This window comes from Pseudopipra pipra, chromosome 23 (assembly GCF_036250125.1).
Source record: "Pseudopipra pipra isolate bDixPip1 chromosome 23, bDixPip1.hap1, whole genome shotgun sequence".
NCBI classification, from domain to species: domain Eukaryota; kingdom Metazoa; phylum Chordata; class Aves; order Passeriformes; family Pipridae; genus Pseudopipra; species Pseudopipra pipra.
This window is the reverse complement of record NC_087571.1, coordinates 6420525-6439142: the sequence shown is the minus strand read 5'-3', so window position 1 is coordinate 6439142 and position 18618 is coordinate 6420525. Positions and strand designations below refer to the sequence as shown.

At 54.3% G+C, this 18618-nt stretch overlaps 2 long non-coding RNA genes across 5 annotated transcripts in view; one reads left to right on the top strand and one right to left on the bottom strand.

The window, feature by feature from the left end:
* LOC135401843 (uncharacterized) overlaps positions 1-18618 on the bottom strand; it is a 113267-nt gene that overhangs the window by 63217 nt on the left and 31432 nt on the right. The window lies entirely within an intron of this gene.
* On the top strand, positions 6088-6823 carry LOC135401996 (uncharacterized). Its single transcript, XR_010425005.1, has 2 exons — positions 6088-6316; positions 6668-6823. It is a non-coding gene; the product is annotated as an uncharacterized LOC135401996 (long non-coding RNA).

The window sequence follows — 18618 nt, the reverse complement described above, 5'->3', positions numbered from 1 at the left end:
TTTGCAGGGAACCCCTCAAAAAGCCACCTGACTCTGCAGTACCACCTTACCCAGTGAGGGCACAAAACTCTGCACAGGTACCAAGTTCTGCAAACCCAGTGAATTATTCACCTGCTGAGCCCTCACACCCTGTGCCTGTGACACGGATGGCTCGTTAGTTATCCCTGGCATAGGTGAAGAGATGGCCAAAAACAGGAGGAGGACCTGCCAGGGCCCCCACCTGGACCCCCCCCCGCTGCAGGATGAGAGCCCCCACCCCCAGGAGCCCCCGTGCCCAGAGCTCAGTGACCGTGGTTATTTATTTTTGGCACAGTTCGGCGCAGCTCGACCCTACACACATAAATAATGCAGACCACTAACGCTGCTGCGGCGACTTTCCAGGGGATTTAATGGTCGTGTCCCTCCCACTCCTGCCACAGCAAAACAGAGAAATTACAACGCATCTGCAGGAGAAGGCTCCCCTCCCTGGCTCCTCAGCAGCTGCTTTGCCAGGCTGGGCTCACCCTGGGATCTGCGGGCAGGGGACGGGCAGCCACACAAGCCAGAGGCTGCTCCCTGCTCCTGCCCACTCCTGGGGCCTCTCCTGCAGTCCTTGACATTTCCCTTCTCGAGGGGCAAGTCCCTGGTGCATCCTCCCAGAGTAATTGGGAAATTATTATGGTTGGTGTTTTAATTTAAATTGGATGGAGAAATGTTGTACTGCGGCTGCCTCATTTGCTATGGATTTTCACTTAACCAAATTGATTAGTCAACCAACTAGACTTACCTTGGAAGTTGTAATCATTCATTATTAGATCTAATTTTCCTGTCGCTCCCAGACTACGCTGGGAAATGGAAGTGCAAGGATTTTAACGGAGCCAGGGTGAACCCTTTGGGCTGTGGTGGCCAGTGCCACCCCACAGCTGCCTGGTCAGGGAATGATGCCAGTGGCATCACTGCATCCCATCCCCTTCCCAGGATGCTGGAGCAGCATCCAGGCTGCTGGGGAATGACCATGAAATACAGCACCAAAGGCATCCCTCCTGTGGCTTATAGTGCAAATTAATCAGTGAAAGGAAGGAAACAGGTGAGAAATAATATCTTTCACTGAAGATGTGTTTCCTGACAGTAAAACTCTCCTGCTTGCACTCTCACTCATTGCACACGCTGGGTGTTTGAAGCACTGGAGCGGTGCAGAGAGGGGCCAGGAGGAGATGAGGGACAGCAGGGATGAATTCAGCCCCTCAGGCATTCCCTCAGGGTCCCTGCCTCCTCTCACAGCTCCCAGTGCCAGCACTGTCCTCCCCAGGGATGGGGACAGAAGTCCCTCACGTGACCATGATGCCCTGTTCCGCACTGGTGCCCAGATCTGAGGATGGCTCTGTGCAGCTCTAATTGCTGCCAGGCACCACAGAGGCCACTGCCTCTTTAAATAAGCAGGCTGCATGCCAATTAATACCTTTAATTAACAGAGAGGACTTGCTGGAGGGACTAGGACTGGCTCTCCCAGATGGACTGGACGGCGCAGCTCTGCCAGGTCAGGCTGCCCGGGTGCCACCGCCGAGGCACTGCCCTTCCCTGCCAACCAAAATGACTGCAAGGAGGAGACACCACGGGCGGACAGACGGACAGCAGGGGACAGCTGGCACAGCCCGGCCTCCTGCAGGACCACGGGGAACCCTGGGGTCGGGCGTGGGCACCCCCGGGGCGCCGCTCTCCACCTCCCACCCCAGCGACCGCGGGAGGAGCGGCGGAGGCAGATCTTTATTCAAAGCGAGGTATTAGCGTCTCCAAAAGCTTTTAGCAGAGACCATTATCCCGCCCCGAGGATCGATGCGTTTTAATTCCCTCCGAGCTATTTGTTTGCCTTGGCTTCTGCTTTTCAGATGCGGGAGCCGCGTTAAGCAAAACGAGGGAGCCCTGAGAGAGAGAGACCCGTGCGCTGCCTCTTCCCTTGAAACTACTGGAAGTTCATTTTCAAAGCAGGGCAGTTTTCTTGGAATCGATGCATATCAACCAAAATCAATAGTTACTTTACGCAGATGGGCCGAGACACCTCAGCGATAGCGCTCGGTGCCATCGGTATCCAAATCTGTGTGGTTTTCAACAAGTCGATGCATTTGAGCAGCTGCCACTGTCCTTTCACTTAAAAATAATCTGTTTGCAGATGAGGCCACGGAGCCCACTAATACCCCTGGCAATTTGGGGACTGCAGCCCCCCCCTCAAGGGAGCCCTGCCCACGCTCAGCAAAGCCCCCTCAGTGATGGGGAAAATTCCAAATCCAAATAAATCCTGTGCTCAGTGCTGAGCCCCAGCAGCTCAGTTGCCCTGCTCAGCTTGGGATGGGAACTCCAACAGACAGGCACACCAGCTCCAACCAATTCCATTCCCACTGCCATTTCAGGAGCTCTTTCATCCAGCTTTGCTCTCCCCATGACAATCACTGGCACATCCAGAGGCACTGCATGAAAGCAGAATGTGAGCAAATTTGTGCAGGACAGGGACATTCCTTTAAGTTAAAAGGCTCTGCCAAGTGCAGTGCTTTAAGCAGAGAGGACTGTGAGTCCCACTCATGCCAGAAGAACTCTGGGCAGGGAGAGCAGCCAGGTTGGCACCTGCTTCAATGCAGGGGTGTTTTCCTCAGCTTTCCCCCCTCCTTTTGCTGTATGCAAACTGGAGTTAGGAGATAACAAAGGGCTGCTTTCTCTGCACAGGTTCACTTCTCTCTGAACCTTGTGAGAGAGGAATTAAGGAATGCTGTGCAGAGGGGTGGTCTCGCCCCTTCCCAGCAGTCTCCATGAGGAACCACAACAGGTTTCCTCCATCTGAAACACAGCTGGGTTTGGGGGGAGCAGAGGACAGTGTGGGTCCCAGGTCAGCTGTCCCCACTCACCCCCTCCACCAGTGTGACCACGGATGTTCACCCCACCCCTTTCTTTGGATCCCATAAAGGTGCCTGATCCCGCTCAGCACTGCCCAGGGGACATGGTGAGCTGTCTGTGCCAGGAGCTGGGTGCCCCTTCCCTTCCTCTGGACCCCGAGGGGCTCCGCTGAAGCCCCTCCAACCCTGCCTTGCTGGTGCTGCCCACCAGGCACCCAGTCCCCCTCTGGCAGAGCATCCCAGCGGGCCACATCCTGCCCACTGCCGGCCGTGTTGCCATGGAGAAGATTTCCATGCCACCGGTGATACAAAGGAAACGGCACTTTCCCGAGCTTGCCTGAGATGCAGCCCCCAGTGAGGAGGAGGAGGAGGAGAGGGCTTGCTTTCTGCTTTCCTTCCTTGCAGGAATCATGGGAGAAAACACAACTGTGGATGGGTCCCACAGCTCATCCCTTGTCCCCTCTCCCACCCTCTGCACCCACCACACGAGTGGTGGGTGTGTGTCCCAGGGACACACGAGTTCCAGGACCGAGCCAGCAGCACCAGGGCAAGTGGCACCACATCACTGCCCCTGCCATCACTGCAGCCCATTCAGCATAAATTCTCATTTGCTCTATAGCATTTGATTTTTGAGCATCTCCCAGACACTTCCTCACTTTACTACAATTGATGGGATCATGTGTAATTTGTAAATGATGTTAAGTGAGGTAATAACACTCTGGGAACCCAGAGAAAATCATAAATTATTAAAAATTACTGCCCTGGAATGTTACTACTTTGCTTTTGCACCTGACTGATGGCTCACACACTGTCTTCTCTGCCCTCGAGACCTTCAATCCCACTCTTCTCCATCCATTACACCTGCACGGAAACCCAGGGGGTGAAGCACAGGGTGAGCCAGAGGAGCAGCTTAGCCAGCACTTTCCTCTCTGCTGAACTTAGGGAACAGCACTCCAAAACTCTCACATCTTCCCTGAGGCCTGCACAGGAGGTTCCTGCTGGGTTAAAAATCCTCTCTACAATGTGCCCGGAGCTTTTCCCACTGGAACAACTGCACTGGTATTTGCAGTGAGTGCGTTGCTCCGGCTGCCTGGTTTAAGAGCGAGGGGCAACAGCCTCCTGCCCTCCTGCTCAACACCCATCGTGGGCAAGGAGTGGAGAACCCCACATGGGCTGCTGAGATTTGGGGTCCTCTCCCTGCAGCATCCCCTCTGCTGCATGGCAATGGCAACGCCCCAGTGGCATCACATCCTGGTGCCCGGGCAGAGCAGCACCTCTCTGCCCCACCACACAGGGACTGTGGCAAGCTGGCACTCCATGTGGGGCAGATATCCCCAGCAGTGCCAGGGCTTCGTGGAATAATGGGATTTTCCTGGAAATCGCAGTAAGGAACCGGTCCCAGCCGCAGCAAAAGTGGCACGGCTGCCGCAGGCAGCAACAGCAGGGTTTGCTCTCCAGCGAGGGCAGAGCACGGCTCCACCGCCACTCCCGGGGCCGGGAAGGATGCTGGGGAGGATGCTGGAAGGCTGAGCTGCCCCTCTCCTGGCGAGGGAACACGCTCATGCATTTTTCAGGGCGATCGATGCAGGCCGGCACCCCGCAGACATAACGACCGCGCTGGCCTGAATGCAGAGCCGGGCTGGGAGCGGCTCCTGCGCCGGCAGAACAGACAGAGCCCGCCGGGAGCGGGGCATTATTTATAATTTAACTTATAATTTGCTGCTCGAACCCAGTGGTTAAAAGTGGCTGGATGCCAGCATGCCTTTGGAGGAAGGAGCAGGACGGGAGAGGAGGAGAGCACAGAGCTTCCCACTTCCCAACCCGGGGCGCTCGGAAAGCCCTTGGCTCCGGCTCTGACCTACTTTGCACGGCAGAAGCAACCTCTGCTGTTAACTAAAGGAGACAAGATGGCAAAATACAGGCTGTGAAAACATGGGCCCCATTGCTCTGCACAGCAGTTGGAGGCAATTTGGGAACCCCATCCTGGGTACTGATCTCGGACCCTCTGCAATGGGAGGGGAAGCCAGACTGGGGGAGAGTCCCCACAACTACTGGGAGAGGAATCACCTGCACTGGGGCAGCTTTTCCTTCATCCTCCAGCACTCCAATGTTACTGCCCTGTCCTTGCCACTCTGGCTGGCTGCAAAAACATCCTCAAAATTAAATCATCAGCACAAGGGCTGCCGAAGGGTGCTGGGGGAAGTGCTCTGATGACACAAGAAAGCGACTTCCAGTGCCGGCAGCGAGACAGGACCCAGGTTACTGTAAAAACGTTTTGTCAAAACTTTTTTCCTCCCACGGAAAACAAGGTTTTCAATCAAACCCTTTCTGGTTGAAAGCAATCTGCTTCCTCTGAGCAGCTTTCCAGACCCAGCAGCTTGGGCCAAAAACGTGTCACTTTTAAGCCAGCACTTTTCTCATCTTTCAGCAGATGATTTTTCACTTTCAACAAAGTCACAAACCGTCCCCTGACTGGCACCAGGCAGGTTACAGCACGCAGCCATCCCAAATGGAACGTGATAAGGGGTTGGAGATATCCCTTTGGCATTCCCTCGCAGCCCCACAGCTCCTTCCAGGACTGGGCAAGAAGCCTCCCACACCACCATGCTGGGCAAAGGTAACCACTCCCCAGCATTCCAAAGCAGGAGGAGCTCACCTGCCTTTAAGGGGAAAGGCAAGATGGAGCTTCATGTCTGTCCCCAAAATGCATCCTGCCACATGTGACAAGTTGAGCAAACACCCTGGAGCAAAGACCCTTGGTGGCTGTGGGCACTGTCAGAGGGCTCAAAGGGGGGGGGCTGCATCCTGCCCACTTTATGCTGAGCCCGTTGGATCCACACAGCAGCCTGTAAACTGTCAAATTCCATTTTTGGAAGCAATTTGCTTTTATAATTAATTTAATTATTATTACAGTGCCAAGTTTTTGTATTGGCTTAATAAATGTAATCAGGTTTTCCCTCAGCCTCCTTCCCCACTCCTGCTTCCTTTCCTGAGTTGGGCAATTTGGGGAGGGGGAAATCCAGGCACGGGCTGAGTAATTAAAGTTTCAGTTGCTGATCGCTCATGGTACACGTTTTAATTACCCGCCCAGTCTGTGCAAGCACCTGTGTGGGCCGTGGCTGTGGAGGAGGAACCAGCCCCAGCCCATGCTCACCCACAGCAGAACAGTTCCTGCCAGGGCTGCTCCCTCCTCCCCCAGCCAGGAATTCTGTGTTGCCATGGAAACGGGCGGATGGGGCAGCTCACCATCTCCTTGCTGCCACCGCTGTGGGAAGAGCTGACAACTTCCCCAGCCTGTGCCCTCCCAGCCCAGAAGGGACCCCAAGCCTCCATCCCAAACCTTCGGAGCACCCGCTGGACCATCTCCCATAGCCAAGGAGCACCTCATCAGCACTGTCACCTTTACCAAGAAAACTTGCAATCAAATCAAAAAGATACCAACTCAGCCTGACGAGGTCTCTTTTCCAGGCACCCGTGATTGGCATTTGTTACATCACCTCCTTTAATTTTTTGTTAATGAGGTCCCGTATCAGCCCTTCCACAGCATCGCCCAGGATTGATGCCCTCCTGGCAGGCCTGTAATTACCCACATTATCCCACTGACTCCTTGGAAATGCTGACATGCCATGAGGCTTCATACAGCCCATGGAGCCCCCCTGAAGAGAGCACCCAGAGAGCACCGTGCCCGCTCCTGGAGCCGCCGTGCCAGCGCCGTGCCCACTCCCCCAGCAGCAGCTCTCTGCCAGACGCAGCCAGCGGGGCTCTCTGTCCTGTCATCTTATTAATTCCTAATTTCCAATTTGCAGGAGGAGAGAACCTTAGCCCTCCATCTCGCCAGCCCAGCAATCACAGCGATGAGCCAAGTATCTCTGGACAGTCTTTAATTTATTTCCCGGCGCACACGGACACTGCTGAGAGACTTGATGGCACCAGCTTAAACATAATAAATTACTCAAGTATCAGAGATTAGTTAATAAAGTGTCAAGCTCCCGTAAAGTGCTGCTTTGTCAAAGATACAAAATATTCCTCTGTTTCTCCCAAGATAAATAGCTCCAAAGGCAGGAGGAGTGCCCATCTTCCATGGCACGGCTGCCTCGGGAGCCGGTGCTCCCGGCATGCAGCATCCCTGTCCCGGGATGGTGCCAGACCTGTCCCACACACAGAGTGCCCATGAGAGGAATTAGGGTTATCCCAGCCTCTCCCCATCCTCCCGCCAGCTCCAGCACCTGCCCGCTCACCAGCATGGTCCTCACCCTGCAGACACCACCCAGCCTGAAGCACACGTGCCACAATCCCTGCCTGAGCTGCTGGACTCCCCCAGTGTCACGAGAAACCTTCTGCTACCTCCAGGACGAAGCCAAATCACCGTTCAGGCTGAAAATTCCCTGTGACTGGCCGGCGTTTGGAGGACATCCCAGGCAAACAGAGCGGAACCCGGGCCAGCCGCCCACGGCACGGGCTGCTGGGAGCTGCCAGCCTGCACACCGTGACCTGCCTGGCACCAGGCTGCAGGGCGAGGTGAGGGGGGCACAGCACTGACCCCCAGCCCTGCCCTTCGCCTTCAGATGCTCCCACTAATCCCAGGGAACCCCTGGGCAGAGCAGCGCCCTGCTCCCGGGGGCAGCATCCCCTCCCACAGCCTGCACAGAGGGTCCCAGAGGCCCTGAGAGATGTGAAAGCAGAAATTAAACAGTCTGTTCCCAATGAGTGCTCTTGAGGCCGTGCAGGCAAACGGAGGGATTGGCAGCTCCGAGGTGTTGATGTAACGCCAGAGCGCAGCTCACGAGGTGTTTCTGCCCTTGTGCTGCTTGATTTAATTACCAGAGAACGGAAAATGCGGCTAGAGAAGGGTAATTACAGAGCAAGGGAGGATTATTTGGGGGTAAAAAATATAAAATATTCTTCAGGGAGCTCTGGAGAGCCCTGTGGGCTCCGCAGCACTGCCCCTGGCTGCTCCCACCGGGCTGGGCAGGGGGAATGCTCGGGACACGGATGGCTCGAGTTGTCCCTCGCTTCATTGTACCACAGCAGCTCTACATGGAGGAGATAAAACACTGAATGAGGCTTTCAGATCTCCCGTGTTGTGGCCAAGAGTCTGCAGGTTGTGTTTTGGCTCCTTTCATCGCTGTGGAGCTCCGTATTTAATCAAAACGTACGAGCGGTTTCACGGCGCCTGAGTCACGGACGGGCGCTGTCCCCCTCCCCTCTCCCTGCCACAAATCTCCCTGGCTCCCGGCCACGCCGCCCGCCGAGGCAGCTCCTTCTCCCCGTCTCCCTTGGAGAGCGACGGCGCTGCCTTCCCTTGTCAGAGCCTCTCTGTTTATCCCACTGGTGCCTCGCTGCTGACTCACACCCGGGAGTCATCCCGCTCCTCGGAAATAACGGATGAGACCAAGGGTTTCGAGGGAAGTTTCCTTGACAGGCCAGGCTCAGCTCCTGGAATCACGTCCCTCACCCTCTGCCTGCCTGTGAGCAGCGTTCCCGTGGGCCTGGGGGAAGGTGCCTGTTGCAGGGACAGAACTCAGCCCCTGAGGTTTCCACAGGGCACCATTCCCACTGGCTCATGAACGAGCCCATACCCACATGGTGTGTGTACTATTTATGTATGGTTGGTGGGGACATTCCAGCTGCAAGCAAGAAGACAACTTGGGATGTCCCAAACTGCTTCCAGCAGTGTCCACATGCCATGGCAGAGCATAAACCACCTATTATTCCATAAAGACCAACATAAACACAGGAATAAGCATGACCTGAGACTCCCACAGAGCATTCCCTGACTCTGCTCCATCACCGCCCCATAGCAGGACCCTGCAGAGGCCGGGAGGGGGACAGGGACAGGATTCTGACAGGCTGCTCTGAGCGCACTCAAAGCCGACTTCAGCCCCCTGTGGTTCTCCTCTCCCTCTCTCCTGCCGCTGGCCCTGCCGTGTTGCTAAGCAATGGGAAGAGCAAACCCAGCCTGACCTGACGCAGACAAATCCTGCAGGGCTGGGCAGCGGTGCCTCAGCACGTGGACTGATGGGTCCCCGGCTCTCCCCTCACCCCTCAGAGGGTGTCCCCCCTCACCATCGGGACAGGGACCCGCTGCCCAGCTGGTTCTGTCCCTGCCAGCACTGCTCCCACACACCCAGCCCAACCTCCTTCGGTGCTCTGAACTCCCTCTGTTGGGATCAATCGGAGCATTGACACGGCTGTGCTGCAGATCAAACCTGCCACCCCTGTTTACACGCTGTGTGACTCCCAGTCAATAATCCTTGTCGGAAAGATCTGCTGTATTTGCTCGATACAACCTTTAGGGCTGAGGAAACCACCGAGGCTCGGGGAAAAAAAAAGAAAACAAACCAACATTTTAAACAGGATTTCCTTATTTAAGCCTGGGCACAATAACAGCACCGTTTTCCTGCTGGTGTTTCCTCCCTTGCACAGAGGGAGAGAGGTGCTGGCTCACAGGGAGAGTCCCGCTCCTTAGGAGCCTTAATAACCTGTTCTGGAGCAATGCCTGGGGACAAGGGATACCCAGGGAGCCGGGCATGCTGCTATCCCAGGTGGAAAAGCAGAGGGTGGTGAGGGAAAAAAACGGTACTTTGGGTTCTTTACACAATGCCCTGGATCTCAATGCCTGCAGTGGGCTGGGAGAGCCCAAACACAGAGAGCCATGCCAGGGAATCCCTGCGTGGGATGGCAGTGCTGAGGGGCTGGGGAGCTCAGGATGCAGCATCCCGTGGGAGGGGACAGGGTGATCCCACCACGGTGCAGTGATTCCCATGGGAGTGGGGAGTTCTGCCCCACAGCACCCCAGGAGCAGAGCTCAGCCTCACTGGGGAGTTGCAGGGGCTGACAGACTCCAGAGGGGTTGGGACAGAACTTTTTGTGTGCACAGCATCTGCGGGGATAGACGGATTATTCAGGAGCAAAAGAAACATTCCCTCACTGCTCTGGTGTTCTTGGGAAAAATCTGGTTCAACATATGGTATCAGAAAAAAAAACAACCCAAAACCTTCCAAAAAGCCAAACAGGACACAAACCAGGTGGTGCAGACTCACATGGGGTAAAGCACACGGCCAGCCCCAAGGCACACTGAGTGGCAATAACTCCTAGAGCTATTTTGGGGAAATCTCTCTTTCCAGGCACTCCTGAGCAGGGGCTGACCCTCAGGAAACACCAGGTGAGGATTTCTTCTTGAAGCAATAATCCCAATCAGATTAACAACCTCCCAGATCAGATTAGCACCAAAACATCCTCCCGTGAAATCTGGAGAATTCCAATCACATTTTTGAGTAAACTCCAGCCAGTTAGGCGGGGATCTGTAATTCCCTTGTGTACATCTTTGCATGCTTCACTAGAGTTTGTGGAGTCTATTTACCACATCTAAGACCAATTTCCTTCCTTTCAGTTGCTTTGAAGATAATTGAAGGTCCTTGCATCGTCTGCTTTCGAATGTAAAAGCCGGCTAATGTCGAAATCGATGCTTCCCAGTTAACGCTGCCTGTCTGGGGCCCCGAGCGCTGTGTAACACAGCCCTGGCTGACTGGAGCAGCACATCTTGGCCGGCCAGGTACTCTGTTAATCAGAGTAGGCTGGGAGCGAGCCCCCGACCCTCCAACAGCACCGACTCTATTGACTTGTTAAACTGACTTAAATATTTAATAGCGCACTTTGCAGGGCCGTGCACGGGGGCAGCTCTCAGAGATGTGCTGCTGAGCCTGGGCTGTCCCTCTGCCCGTGGAGCAAACCCTGGGGCTGCTGCGGGCACCAGGGTAGTGCCACATCCTCCCCCCATCCCCCAGTCCCACCGGAACAGATTTTCCCAAGCCTGGGGAGAATTTCACAGAAAGGATTCATCAAGACCTGCAGAGACAGGACAAGGAGGAATGGCTTCAAGTGGCTTAGATTAGTTGTTAGGAAGAAATTCATCCCTGTGAGGGTACTGAGGTTCTGGCAGGGTTACACAGAGAAGCTGTGGCTGCCCCATCCCTGGCAGTGTTCAAGGCCAGGTTGGACGGGGCTTGGAGCAACCTGGGCTAGTGGGAGGTGTCCCTGTCCACGGCAGGGGGCTGGAACCCTTTAAGGATCTTTAAGGTCCCTCCCAACCCAAGCCATCCTATGATTCTATGATTGGTTTTGTACATGGAGCCTCCAGCACCAGCTGCCTTCGTTTGCAGACAAGGAAGATATAGATCAAACTTAGTTACTGTTGATATCACCAGTACTAGAGCCTAAAGGCTCTTCCTGACATCCACAGCAATGGAGAGAGGGACAGAGAATATTCTGGAGAGCTGGTGATGAAACCAGGCAGGGAAAGGCAGAGCAGAGCAACTTGGGGGTCGGTGCCAGGCAGGGGATGCCAGCCCCCCCCAGGGCCATGCTCAGTGTCACCATGATGACCCACTGTCCCATTCCTGGGGATGCTGCTTCCCCAGTGACTCCCTCCCATCTCTCATCATCACCTCACTGCCCCTTTTAATGCTCCTTTTTAATGCTGCCATCATTAAAAGAAGCACAGGTGACATTTATCATTTGCTTTTGTCACCTGAAAAATGAAAATTAAATGTGAAATTATCGAGGATCTTCATGAGACGCAGGCAGAGCATGACTTGGGGGTGTGGATGGGCAACAGTCCCCTGGGACTGTGGTATCCCAGCACCAGCCAGCCCAGAGAGGGCAGCAGCCCCCAGGCAGCCTGGACCTAGGATTGAGAGACAACACAAATCCTCTGGGGATTTGAAATGGCAGTAGGAGAAAAAAGCCTTTGGGGAGCTGAGCTGCCGTAAAAGTAAAGCTTTGAGCAAGAGGAAGGACCCAGAATGTCAGGCTGAAGCAGATGGAACGGTGCCACAGTCAATAAAACCTGTGACCTGCGTGTGCAGCTGTAACGGGAGCTGGTTTGGTGTTTAATTCAGACTCTCTATGAACGTGTCCATCTCTGCTCCTGGTCCCAGATTCCACCGAGCCCTCCCACCACACACCCACACTGCCCCAGCTGGGGGAGAACCCTGCTCAGTGCCAATCACCACCATTCCCCTAATTAATCAGCTGCTGGGTGCCCAAAGCACCCCCGAGTTCTCCCCCCACCCCTGCACTCCCCAGGTGCCGTCGTGCATCCGCGCGGAGCTTCATTCCTTTATAACTTCCATAAACTTTACTGCACAGCAATGAAAACTCATTATTTCACCTGAGCCTGCAGGTCATAACGAGCTGCCAGGCACTTTTATAAGGGGACTGTAATGAGGCCTCCCCTCACATTGCCCCATGGCACCCTGCAGGGCCCAGAGGGATCCGTGGGGAGGGGTAGGACAGGCTCGCTCCAGCGACCCACGTGCCACAGCAGAGCCAGCTCCACACAGCTTTGAGAGCCTTGGGGAGGCAATTCCCAAATTCAGGTGTCACGTGGAAGACATCCTAGAAAGCAGGTATCTGGATCTCTCTTTTCACTCTCATCATTAGTGGGGCAGCCAGATCCCAGCATCCCTCCCCCTGAACCACCCCTAGCACGGCTGCTCATCTTCCCTGCCTTCCCTCCAGAGGATGAGGATCACTGCCCAGGAGCTCTTCAGTGAGGGATTAGCTGCTCTAAGGCGAAGTCTATGAGGAAATCCCGGGAAATGCTCGGCATGGCTGAAGGGCTTTCCCATCCAACTGGCTTTTCCCTGCAGGCACTGGGAAACGGGGACTCACGAGGGCACAGGAGGGTTGTGCTGGTCCAGGGGACTGGACAGCCTTGCTGGGATCTGCTTGGGAAAAACATGACGCTTTTCCAGGAGCCTCTTGGAGGGCATTAGGAATGGCACTGAGCTTTTCCTGTTTCGGGTTGGTTACCCACTGCCTCCCCAAGGCTCTCTGGAAGGGGCCACTCCGGCCTCACCTGCGGTGGGAGCAGTCTCCAGACTGGCATGGAAAGCTCCGTGCAGGAGCAGGCGGCCCTTTCCCCTCTCCCTGCCATGGCATTTGTGACTGCACCTGAAGGCAGAGCAACGTGCAGCAAAGCTCCTGAACACAGGGAACACATCTTTAATTACACCCAGGTCTGACCCGGATCCTTCCGCGTTTGAACATTCCTGTTCCCGGCAGGAACACCCTTGTCCTTGTACAACTGAATTAAAAGGTTTGGGAAGTACAAACACGGTGTGGAAGTTAATTGCATTCTAAAAGACACTTGGAATAAGAAGATGAGTTCGGCTTCCTTTTAACTAGGCAGATGAACCTGCTGGAGCTGCCGGCGCTCCCTGGAAGCCGTTAGTGTTTTAAGGGGAAAGCAGGGCTGTGGGAGCTCACCCAGGAGCATTCCCCACCCTCACTATTTATAAACCCAGGACACGGGTATGTAAATATCTCCCAACTCTTATTTACCAAGGGCAGGCAGCAGTCTGCTCTAAGCCCCGGCAGCAGCGAGTGTCCAGAAGCGGGCACAGGGAAGCTGTGGAGCGGGATGAGGAGAGGGAAGGGAATCCTTGCCAAGGAACACCAATGCTAATGACAGCAGCCAGGAAACAAAATGTAAAAGATGCCCCTTCTGCCCCTCTGTCCCTTCCAGAGCCGGCTGTGGCTCTGTGGACCCCTTGCTGTGTGCCAGCGAGCCTGTGGCAGAGCCAGGCAAGCACCAGGGAAAACAGGGAATTACAGGAGGCTCACAGCTGGTGAGGGTGCAGTGGGACAGCCTGGCCTCAGGGCTGGTTGTTCTTCCCTCCTGGAGCCTGGAGCCCCTTAGGAAGCAAGCCCAGCTCAGCCAAGGAGCCTGGGCTCACACTATCCCCCTTGCCTGCCTTGGGATCAGCTGCCCCATGGCTTTGGGGTCCCTGGGTGTCTCCAGAGCCATAAAAACATTTTAACCTCCATCTTCTCCTCCTCGGACGGGCGAACAGCTGCTTAACAAAATGGATCTGCACACAGCAATAATTTTGCTGCATTACTTAATATAGCTCTCGGCTAAAGACATAATTGAGTTGGTTCACTAATCAATCTCTCCATAAGCAGAGATTTCATTTTGGGGCCCATTTATAAGTAAAAATAATAAAAATAGAAAGCCAGCGAGCTAAAGAGCGGTAGCAACAGGGCCTGGGGATCTGGGGTCTAGAAAGCCTGAGTCTTTCCTGGAAAGGTACTCAGAAAAACAGGTGGGATGCAGCTCCGGGAAGTGACCGGCAATGGCCACTGCCAGGACCCCTGGCATGTTTTCCAGGACAGCGGAAGAGGGAAAAATGAGAGGGGTATTTTCTGGCAATGCTGGTGTGTGGAATTGCAGTTCTCTGGCTTTATCCTGGTAAATGCCCTTTCCTGGGACACAAGGAGCCCAGGCTTGGGCAGGTCTGTTGGACCAGGAGAGCCAGACACGCTCCCACACGGCCCCAGGGATGGGTCACCTGTATCCAGCACCCAAACGGGGACTGGAGTCTGCAGGAGCGAGCCCGCCGCAGCCCAGCCTGCTCTTGGCAGCTCCGCGTATCCCTGTTTTTCCCTTCCCAAGGCACACGCCCCTCCCACAGCAGCGCTCCGGGGAAAGGCAAGGCAGGCAGAGCCAGCACAGCTCTCGCTGCGACCTCCCGGTGTCCCGACGCGAGCGCCGGGTGCTGCGGGACCTGCTGTCGTGCGCGGAGCCAGCGGATCCGACAGCGCCAGCCCTGCCAGAGCTGGTGCTAAAAGCTTCCAAAAATAACCCCCGGAGCATCTCTGACTCAAGCGTCTAATTCAGGCGAAGGATTGATCCTCCTCCAACTGTTGTTTCACAGTGTTAAAAGCGAGATTGATTGTAAATTTATGTTGTAAAAGTGCATCATTATTTCGGCGCATTAATGCAGCGCCTTTCTGTGCAAATTGATGTTATTTTTATGATGTTGTTTATGGGCTTGAATAATCGGATTGATTCTTAATTTCTAAGGCACTGTTGGGAACGCAAGAGGAGACTCCAAAGGCAGAACTCTCTCCCAGCACCTCCATGCACGACCCTGGGATGCACCCTGATGCTGCTCCTTGAGTCAGGGATGCTGGACCGCTGGACCACAGGAGTGGTTGCCATGGCGAGCACATCGCTTGGGGCCAAAATACAGATGTTGAACGTGCAGGGGCTGGGGGAATCCGTGGGGATGGACTCCTCCTCGCACCACTTTGGGTGGCCTGGACTGGCTTTGGCCAGAGAGGGTGCAGGATTGCTCCCAGGGACTCAGCAGGGGGAACAGCAAACGGCTGGAGGCAGCGATGGCTTCAAACGGCACAGCTGGTCCAGAGCCGGCGCCTTCCTACAGCCAAAAACCCCAGTCTGCAAATATTCCTGAATATTCTGGTTCTGGCAAGGATCCTCCCACCCACGGATACCCAGCCATGTCTGGAGAGAGGGAGCACAGCACTGCTCCCCACCTGTGCCAGCTCCTGCCTCGTGCTGCGAGCTCTGGAGGAAGGGACAGAGGGGTCACCGCCGCAAGAGCCACCCCACTGCTGCAATTGATTTCCAGATGTACAAACAAATCCTGCCAAGCTGCCAGCCATGAATAATTAATTCCCACATGCCCACACCCAGATCTCCTTGCTGGGGGCTCTTCCCCTCCATTTCCTACCACGTTTTCCCTCTGCCACTTCTCCCAGCCCTGATATGACAGATAAGGAGGGTGAGAAGCCACTGCTCCTGCGGAAGAACTTTATTACAAGGCCATTTAAATCATTCTAATTACTCCAGAAACACACCATTAACTTTGCCAATGAGGTCTGCAGAGGGGAGAAAGGGGAAAAAAAAATAATATATATATATACACAGATATCAAATGTATCTTATGCAGCTTACACATGCAGAATAACACAGAGGAATAAGAGAAGGGCAGGGGGGAAATAAGCAGCAGTGAAATGTCCTGACATCAGGAATTCAGAATTCATTAGAAAAGCATTGATTGCCACAGACTGATTTAGCACAGAGCGTGATTCCAGGGATACAGTAGAGCCTGCAGAAACCCATTGTAATTCAGATTAAAAACCAGCAAGAAATAGCAGCACTGCAAGGAGTTACCCAAAGCACTGCTCCCGCTCCCATCTCCATCCTGGCACGATTTTGCCCTACAAGATGGGCAGACATCAGATTGAATGCCCTAGCTGGGGGAAAATCAGCTTCTACTTCCCAGGATCAGCTCAGATCCCATCCTGTTGGAGGGAAACACCCCTGTGGGTCCCCATTCTGGAGGACCCAACCCTCTAGGGAACCCTCAGCAGGGCGATACTGGCAGGAATGAGTTGGATTCGGGTCCGATGCTGCTCCCAACAAACTCACTGTATTTCAGTTCCCTGACTTGAAACGAGATTTCAGCCACTCGCCTCTTTTCATTTGTGTGATACTTGTGCAAAATTAAACTAAAACTGAAATGTCCCACTTTGCCAGTCATTTCTGGGGTATTTTGGTTGAGGCCAGCCCCCGTGTGGGTCGTTATTTCCCTGGAATGCCCCCACATCCCGGAGGCAGCTCCAGGCTGTCCCCACAGCACAGGGCTGTCACTGGGAGCGGGGGACGCTGCTCGTACAGACACAGCCCATCAGTCTCCAGGTGAACTTCAGCTGCTCCAAACGGGCTTTTCAAACGGTTAGACACAAGGTTCCCTATCCAAACCCATGCTGGAACATCCCCTGGCCAGTGCTGCCTGCTTTCAGGATGTGGGTAAGGGGGGGGAGCAGGGACCTCCTTCCCTGTACCCCCGCACCCCACCGAGCCAGTTCCCAGCACTATTTGACTCTGGCACTGTCTCCAGCAGTGCCAAGCCATACCTCACTTCCTCACATCCCTTTTCCAGCCTGAGATCGTGGGGTGTGCTAATGAGCATCATTTTTCCATGCTTTCCTCAGCTGTTAATTACTTCTCCCCTGCATCCAGCACCCCACTGTTCATTCCGGCGCAGTTTGGCATCGGCACATCCCAGAGCTGGGCTGGCAGAGCCGCCCCTCCTGCCACTTCCTGGGGCACACCCCACCTCTGTCCGGGACAGGGAGGGATCCAACAGTGCCAAGAGCAAACCCAGCCACCCCCCAGCATCCAGCCAGGATCAGCACTAGCATTAGAGATGTCATTCCTACTGTCAGCTGTGACTTAAACCAAGAAAAAGACAAGTCACTGGGGTTTTAAAGAGCGATACGAATGTGGAGTTGTTAAAATAATAGTTTAAATTCCACAAAATCCATTCCTTTTTAAGAAGGGCAGAAACAAGCACTCTTTGACTTTGGTGTGAGGAGCATGGGAGGGCACAGCCAGTCCAGGGCAGGGCTGCAGGACAGCGACACGACACCCTGCTCTACAAACTGGGCAAAAAGCACAGGACAACATTCCAGGGAAATGGACAAAATTCCAGGGACAGTCAGACCTCGCTCCAAACAGCCCAGCAGAGCCCATCCAGAGCATCTGGCCACAGGGCTCTCAGCTCCCTCCCACTGCCTGGATCCCGTCGGCCTCTCCACATCATCCTGAATAAGCCAATCTTGCTAAACGGAAAACCGGGAGATCTTGGATGGGAAGCGACACTTATTTATCCTTTTACCAGACGGTCTAATGAATAATTTCATGTTTGCAAAAGCTCATGTTGAAATTTGAAGACAAGAGATATATTGCCAAGGCGGCTGGGAGACTGCGACATTCATTTTGTGCTGAAAGATTTACTTAAAAATTAGATTTTACAATTTTAATGCCTCCATTCTTTTCTTTAAATAAGCTGTGAAATGCAGTTAATTAGACTTAAACCCTAGAAGCTCAGACATTTGGGCTGCAGCGTCAGCTACAAAGGAAAATGCTCTTTTTCACTTGCAAATTAAATCCAAATTCATTAGGTGGCAAAACCTCCCTTCTCCCACATGGAGCCCTAGAACTGTTGGGATGGGGGGCCAGGAACAGTTCGAGGGGGTTCCCCCAGATGTGCACAGGGAAGGGGGAAAAGAGAGCAAGGGAAAAAGAGGCAAAGCAGGCGCTTGGTTCATCTGCCGGATGCTGAACTCCAACCTCGGGAGCTGAGGGAAGGTGAGGGGCTGGATACCGATGGAGAGGAGGGGGATTTCTGCCCCAGAAAGGACAGAGGCTCCTGGCAGCCCCACAGAGGAGCGAGGCTCTCCCAGAGCAACCCCCCTCGGAATGGCTGGAAGCACCAAACACCCAAACTCACATGACAACGTGCCCAGGCCAACAGCATCGCTCTGTTCTCTCCCCTGGGACCTGCCTTTTGTCTGCCTGTAGCCACTTCCCATTCCAGGCACAATAACTAATTTTCCAGGAACACAGGTAAATGGCAAAGACCCCAGTAAATTCAGCCCTGGCAGTTCAAAACCAAGCGGGAAGGGAGAGGTGCCGGGTCCCAGGAGGGAGGGCTGGTGCCGAGCTGGGGAGGACTGAGCACAGGTCATTCCCATTCTCCCTTCACCCTTTACAGAGCACCCTGGCCACGCATCCTGTGGGGACCAAATGGTAGCAGCTGCCCAAGGTGCCCAGTTATTCCTGGCTAAACTATTTTTCACAAAGATTTTTTTTGGGGGGCAAGAAGTTACTAGTTGGAAGGGGCAGCCCCAAATGAGAGAAGAGGGAACAGCGAGATCTCTGCTGTGCCAAGGCCCTCAAAGGAGGAGAGAGGCTCTGTGGCCACTGTGATGAATTATACATATACATAGATATATATTTATATACATGCAGAGGAGAGCCCAGTGCAGAGTTCCTGGTGGTGAATTCCCACCGGCACGGGGGTACAAGGGGCTCGTTAAGGAGACAGGAGAACAGGGCCCCGGGTGACAACACAATGTGTCTGTTGGTTCAGCC